Source organism: Boleophthalmus pectinirostris, unplaced genomic scaffold (genome assembly GCF_026225935.1).
Source record: "Boleophthalmus pectinirostris isolate CB_2022bp ecotype Guang Dong unplaced genomic scaffold, ASM2622593v1 HiC_scaffold_2, whole genome shotgun sequence".
Taxonomy (NCBI): domain Eukaryota; kingdom Metazoa; phylum Chordata; class Actinopteri; order Gobiiformes; family Gobiidae; genus Boleophthalmus; species Boleophthalmus pectinirostris.
This window is the reverse complement of record NW_026571152.1, coordinates 14,446,537-14,452,536: the sequence shown is the minus strand read 5'-3', so window position 1 is coordinate 14,452,536 and position 6,000 is coordinate 14,446,537. Positions and strand designations below refer to the sequence as shown.

General features: G+C 38.5%; 1 protein-coding gene across 3 annotated transcripts in view; it reads left to right on the top strand.

The window, feature by feature from the left end:
• Positions 1 to 1,908: 1,908 nt before the first annotated feature.
• Positions 1,909 to 6,000, top strand: part of mef2aa (myocyte enhancer factor 2aa) — a 127,105-nt gene continuing 123,013 nt past the window's right edge. For all 3 annotated transcript variants that reach the window (XM_055155187.1, XM_020934697.2, XM_055155185.1), the window contains exon 1: positions 1,909 to 2,046. The gene's annotated coding sequence lies outside the window, so the exon portion shown is untranslated. The remainder of the gene's footprint in view (positions 2,047 to 6,000) is intronic.

Genomic DNA, 6,000 nt, shown 5'->3' with positions numbered 1-6,000 from the left:
CACACCTTCACTAGAAATTAGATTGAAATTGCCAATCTCTACTGAAAAAGGTAAAAGGAACTGTTAACCTAAAAACTATCACTTCATGACATCACAAGGTGGAACACAGCATTTTGTTTACTCAGACATATGTCAATGAAAGTGAACACTACTCCTGGTATGTTTTTGATCAGGTAATATCATTATAATATGGCTTGAAGCCCACAAAAGTTGTACACATTTACAACTTAAAAAGTGAAGATATTATGTTAACCACTTCAAGAAGGGTATTCAGCTGTATCAGTGTTTTGCATGTTTGAGTTATTCTCTCACGTTACTTTTATTGTTTTGAAAATGCTAAATTTTCCCCCCAGAAAACAACCTATTAACATGTTTTATAAGTTTCACTTTTGGTTGTGATGTTCTGAGTCCCCCCTCCCCTTGCTCTCCATGTTTAGTCACTCCCTCTTCAGAGCGCTATCACAACACAATCAAAGTGCATCCTGCTAATGAAACTACTGCACATTGCATCAGGTTTGTCAAGTTGTAGTATACAGTTTTGTATCTTGCGTTTATATATCTACTAAGAATTGCAGCTTACAGCTAACCGTAAGGAGGGTTTGAATTGTGTCATGGTGAGATCATTAAAATACCTGCAAGAATGACATCTACAACTTCTTTAGGCAAGTTTTTGAGGGAACAACATTATAACAGGGTAGAAAGCTAAAAAACAAAACAAAACAAAAACTCATAAAAAACAAAACAAAACTCATGAGTCTTCCAAAAGTTTTAAGACAGTAGTTTTCACTAACTGAAAGTTAGTGAAAAGTAATTGTTTTATATATATGGATTAATAACAATTTGACCACTCACATGATTTTTTTTTCTTTTTTTTTAGTTTGTCAAATTACATTTACCTGTCCAACTTACTTTTTTTTTTTTTTCGTCATTTGATATAATTGTATATTCATGTCAAGACTGTTTAATCCTGCTAAAATGTAGCCTACCTCTTTGTGAACCTGCTCTGAGGATTAATGAACACATTAATTAATCTCATAGATCATGAGTTGAATGCATGTCGCCCACGGTAAAACTCGAGGTAAAACTTGTGCTGGACCGTGGAGCCCTGGATTATTCCTCTTTTCTGTCCGTGTTGCTTTTACTACACGCGCTCATCGCATCTTCTCCGCTGCTCCTCCAGGACTCTCCCGGACTCTCTGTGGCACCTGCTTCCATGTGCGCGCTCTGACAGTCCAGCGGGGCCAGGAGCCACGCCCCCGAGTCTGCAAATACACGTGACCTTTGAGTGCGAGCGCGCCACGTCCCGCCCTCCGCTCCCCTTATTCGCCGCTTGACAGGCGCTGCAGCCCCCCATTGGTCCAGAGGCGCGTGCATCAAGCCGAATTCCATCGCCGTTGTCTTAGCGATGTGACGTCAAATGTCTAACAGGACCAGAGGAGTGGGTGCGTTTGGGCCAAGTTAGCGAAATTCTGTGCGTAAAAGGCGCTTTATTAAAAATGGCGCTTTGTTATCATGTTAGTGGATGTTGAAACGTCAACGAATCAATTTAAACTGTGAAAATTACGCGGTTCAGACATGTTTTGTACAAACTTAAAACTTAAAAACACGAACATTTTACGAAGTTAAGCTGATATCACGTTATTACAGATTTATCACCAAATACGTGGCTCCCAAGAACCTTTTATCGACACGAACATTCTTAACTAATGGTTCCAAAATAAATAAAAAAAACTCTCTATGTTTAAAATCCTCTGGAGAATAAAATAAACAAAGTCCTTTCCCGTTACTTCTTCGCATGTTTCTTTGGTGCGTTCGAGTGCCAAGGGAAAGTAGCGTGTGCGTCGCTCCGGAGGGGGGCCACCGTTCGTCAGCGAGGAAGGGGGCGGAGTCTCTCACTGACAAGACAGAGCCTGGCTTCTGTGAGTTTGTCCAAGCCCCCTAAAATAGCAGTCGGCGCGTAAATGTGCACCGAAATTACTCGTATCCAAGCGGAGACACCGATATAGCGCCTCGAGTCTATATCCAGACACTGACTTCGGAGCAGAGGTGAGTGGCCGAAATAGACGCGCTTGTTACGGGGGGAGAGAGCTGTTTGACAGGGACGAACGCGGAATGTGTCAAAGACTGAGCTCCATCATGTTGTAACGGACCTGGTTTAGTCCTGGTTTAGTCCCGGTTTAGTCCCGCTTCGGGGCGCGTTCACAGTTTAACTCACACTGCATCAAAACTGGGATAAACTCGGCACTAAACCAGGACTTAAACAGGACCAAACCAAGTCTACATCAGGACTAAACTGGACTAACAGCAGGACTAAACCAGAGCAAGTGTGAACCCGGTTTAGACCTCATTTGGACGTTAAACATGTCCAAGATCGACCTGGTTTATTCCTTGTTCAGTCCAAGTTCAGATCTGGTATTTAGTTATTATTTAGATCTGGTTTAGTCCCGGGTAAGTACTGGTTTAGTCCATGTTAAGTCCTGGTTAGTCCACGTTTTCTTTTTAGACATGATTTGTGCTGGTTCAAGTTCTGGTATGATTATTTTTTCGTCACGATTAAGTCCTGGTTTGTAACCTTTTTGTATTTAGTACTTGTTTATACCTAGTTTACACCCGGTTCATAACTGGTTAGCTCTGGTTTAGTCCTGGTTTAGTTCTTACATTCACAGTCAACATATTGAGAAAAATATAAGGTCCGGATCGATGTCTTGGTGCGTACGGGGAAGCACTTCACTGAACTGTCTCGAATCAAAAACTAAAATAACAACCGTACCATAAACGCGCTTTTCTATCTAATGCATTTCTTAATTTACTTACAATAATTCCTGATAATTCCTGTCAACTTGTATAATTTTATCCCACACTACATCAGTCGAATCGCGCTGTTTTCGCTTGGCGTTCGTGCGTAATAGGTGCCTCGAAAGTGTCTTGTTGTGAGTTTGTTTTGGGACAGCGCGGTAATCCTGAAAGTGCATTCGGTAAAGCGAGCGCGCAGTACGGGCAAAACAGCAATCAGTGTCTATGTAATAACATCCCTGCGCGGAGGAGACAACATGCTCTGGGCAGCCACAGACGGACCCAGCCAGGGAACCTTGTCATGGACCAGTTTTAGTCTGGGTTTATAGCGCGTAATGCCGGGATTCTGTTTAGTTTTTGTTAAATCTTAATTTTTGATCTAGTTTTTGTCTTGTTTATGCCCGTACTGTACCTGTTTTATTCTGGGTATTCTGTGGTCATGGTTAAATCTGAATTTTGCCTGGGTTTAGTCCGGGTTTAGTCCTGGTTTAAACCTGATTTTGTCTGGGTTTAGTCCTAGTTTAAACCTGAGTCTGTCTGGGTTTAGTCTTGGTTTAGTTCATCCTATTTTAAACCTGATTCTATCTGGGTTTAGTGTTGGTTTAAATCTGATTCTATGTGGGTTTAGTCTCGGTTTAAACCTGATTCCATCTGGGTTTAGTCCTGGTTTAGTCCTGGTTTAAATCTGATTCTGTCTGGGTTTAGTCCTGGTTTAGTTCGTCCTAGTTTAAACCTGATTCTGTCTGGGTTTAGTCCTTGATTAAACCTGATTTTGTCTGAGTTTAATCCTGGTTTAGTCTTGGTTTAAACCTACTTCTACCTGGTTTAGTCCTGGTTTAGTCCTGGTTTAAACCTGATGATTTTGTCTGGGTTTAGTCCTGGTTTAGTTCTTCCTATTTTAAACCTAATTCTGTCTGGATTTAGTCCTAGATTAAACCTGGTTTTGTCTGGGTTTAGTCCTGGTTTAGTCCTGGTTTAAACCTGATTCCATCTGGGTTTAGTCCTGGTTTAGTTTGTCATAGTTTAAACCAGATTTGTCCTGGGTTTAGGTCTGGTTTATAGCTGATTTCTTTTTTTTTTTTTTTTATCCTGGTATATAGCTGATGTTTGTTCTGAATTTAGTCCTGGTTTAGTGCTGATTTTTTCTGGGTTTAGTCCTGGTTTAATCCCGTGTACCACCAGTTTGGTCCTTATTAATTAAATCTTGCTGTATAATATATAAAACATATTTATAATTTAGGCTTAGGCTCACCCCAATAATAATATCACCAGTCACCACTGCTCTTAAATCTGGTTCGGTCCGGGGTTAGTCCCTGTTTAAATGGAAGTATCATGTTTAGTCCTACTTTATAGTCCTGGTTTGCTCCTGGTTTAATCCTGTTTTAGTCCTGCTTTATCGCTAATTTTATCTGGGTCCCTCTATAGTGCTGGTTTAGTCTTTGTTAATTAAATATTACTTTTAAACCTAGTTAAATCCTAGGTTAGTCCCTGTTTAAACTTGATTATGGTAGTGGTATGGTTTAGATCTGAATCTAGTCTTGATTTTGTCTGCGTTTTGATCTAGTTTTGGTCTGTGTTATACCTATTTTATTCAGGGTATTAGTCTTAGTTTGGTCTCAGCCCTGGTTTAATCTTGGTTTAATACCAATTAAATGTCTTTTTTTTCACACAGAACTGACTGCTGTGAGCTTTAAGTCAAGTTATAATGTTGTTACCTACTCAAAAACATGCCTGGAGTTGTTTTGTTTCATCCACATGTTTGAGTAACCCTGGTTTATTTGTTATAACGTAGATTTAAAAATTACGTATTATGGGCTCTTTAACATCTCGTGTAGTTTAGTCTTAATTTGGTCTGATCCTGGTTTAGTTCTTGTTTTTTTTTTTCCTGGCTGGAATCTATCTATCTAATCTTTTATTTGATTACTGCTTACTATTTGTGTTGGTCAAATCAGGTATATTTTCTTCCTAAAATTTTTATTCTGTGAAGCGACAGCAGTTTTGATATTTGACTGCAAGAAAATGATTTAATATATTTATCAGTTTAGTCTTGGTTTAGTCTTGGTTTAGTCCTGGTTTTTGGATGATTTTATGTTGGTTTAGTCCTGATTTGCATCATGTTTCAGTTTGGTTTAGTTCTTGTGTAGTCCTAGTTTATTGCTAGTGTAATCTGGGTTTTGGCTTCTTCCCTAGTCCTGGTTTAGTCCTAGTGTATTCCCAGTTTGATCCCAGTTTAGCCCTGCTTTAGTCCTGATTCACATTTACTGTAAACACTCTTGATAATAGCTGGCCCTGTGAGACCTGGATGTTACTACATGCTTCCTGACCCTGGCATTTGAACTGTGTTTAGTGGACACAGCCTCTGTTTCTCCGGGCTGTGCTGGTCGCTCACGGGTCACTCACTGCTGGGGTTCAATGCTTTGGGGAAAATATGTTATTCTGATTTTTCTGACAAGAATTGCATTTCTTACACTTCGTCAAGTCAAGATCATTCTAAAGCTATTCAGGAAAGATTTATTTCTGAATGTGGCTTTTTAAGTATTGATACTTGCTCAAATTAATATGTAGTTTAATTTTAGTATTGATCAGTATCAGATTTTTAATACTTTTGAGAAACACTAAGATTCTGTTCAAAACTGAAATATGAACTGACAAAGTAATGCAAGAATCATATGTATTTCCTAACTTGCTTGTGCAGGTGATGGCAGGGTTATCAGTTTTTTATGCAGAATAAGACAGAATATTTTGCAGTTTGTGGAAGAAATTATGGTACTTCAAAAACTGCATCCTTTGCGATATGCTAATTGTGTCCATTCCAATTGCGATTGTGTAGTAACTCTTTATGTCAAATTGTCTGAATGTGGAGTATTTCTGAAGTTACAAAATGTGTTATTTAATGGCAATTTTTCAACTTCTGTTCCTAATTTGGCTTTTGTAAATATAATAATTGTGATTTTTCTCAATTTTGTGGTTGGATTTATTTAAACACACACTTTAAAACTGATTGTGAATAGTGTTTCAGTCCAATTTTCTATACTACATAACAATTAGGGTATCATGATATTTCAAAAGACTAAGCTATGTGATATGGTTGTTAAATATACGCAGTAACGATCATTTATTGTTGTACACAATCATAATTTTAGTTTATATGTGGATGTTCTGTTTTGTTAGTCTGTTAAAAATAAAAATGCAACATAAACAAAACTT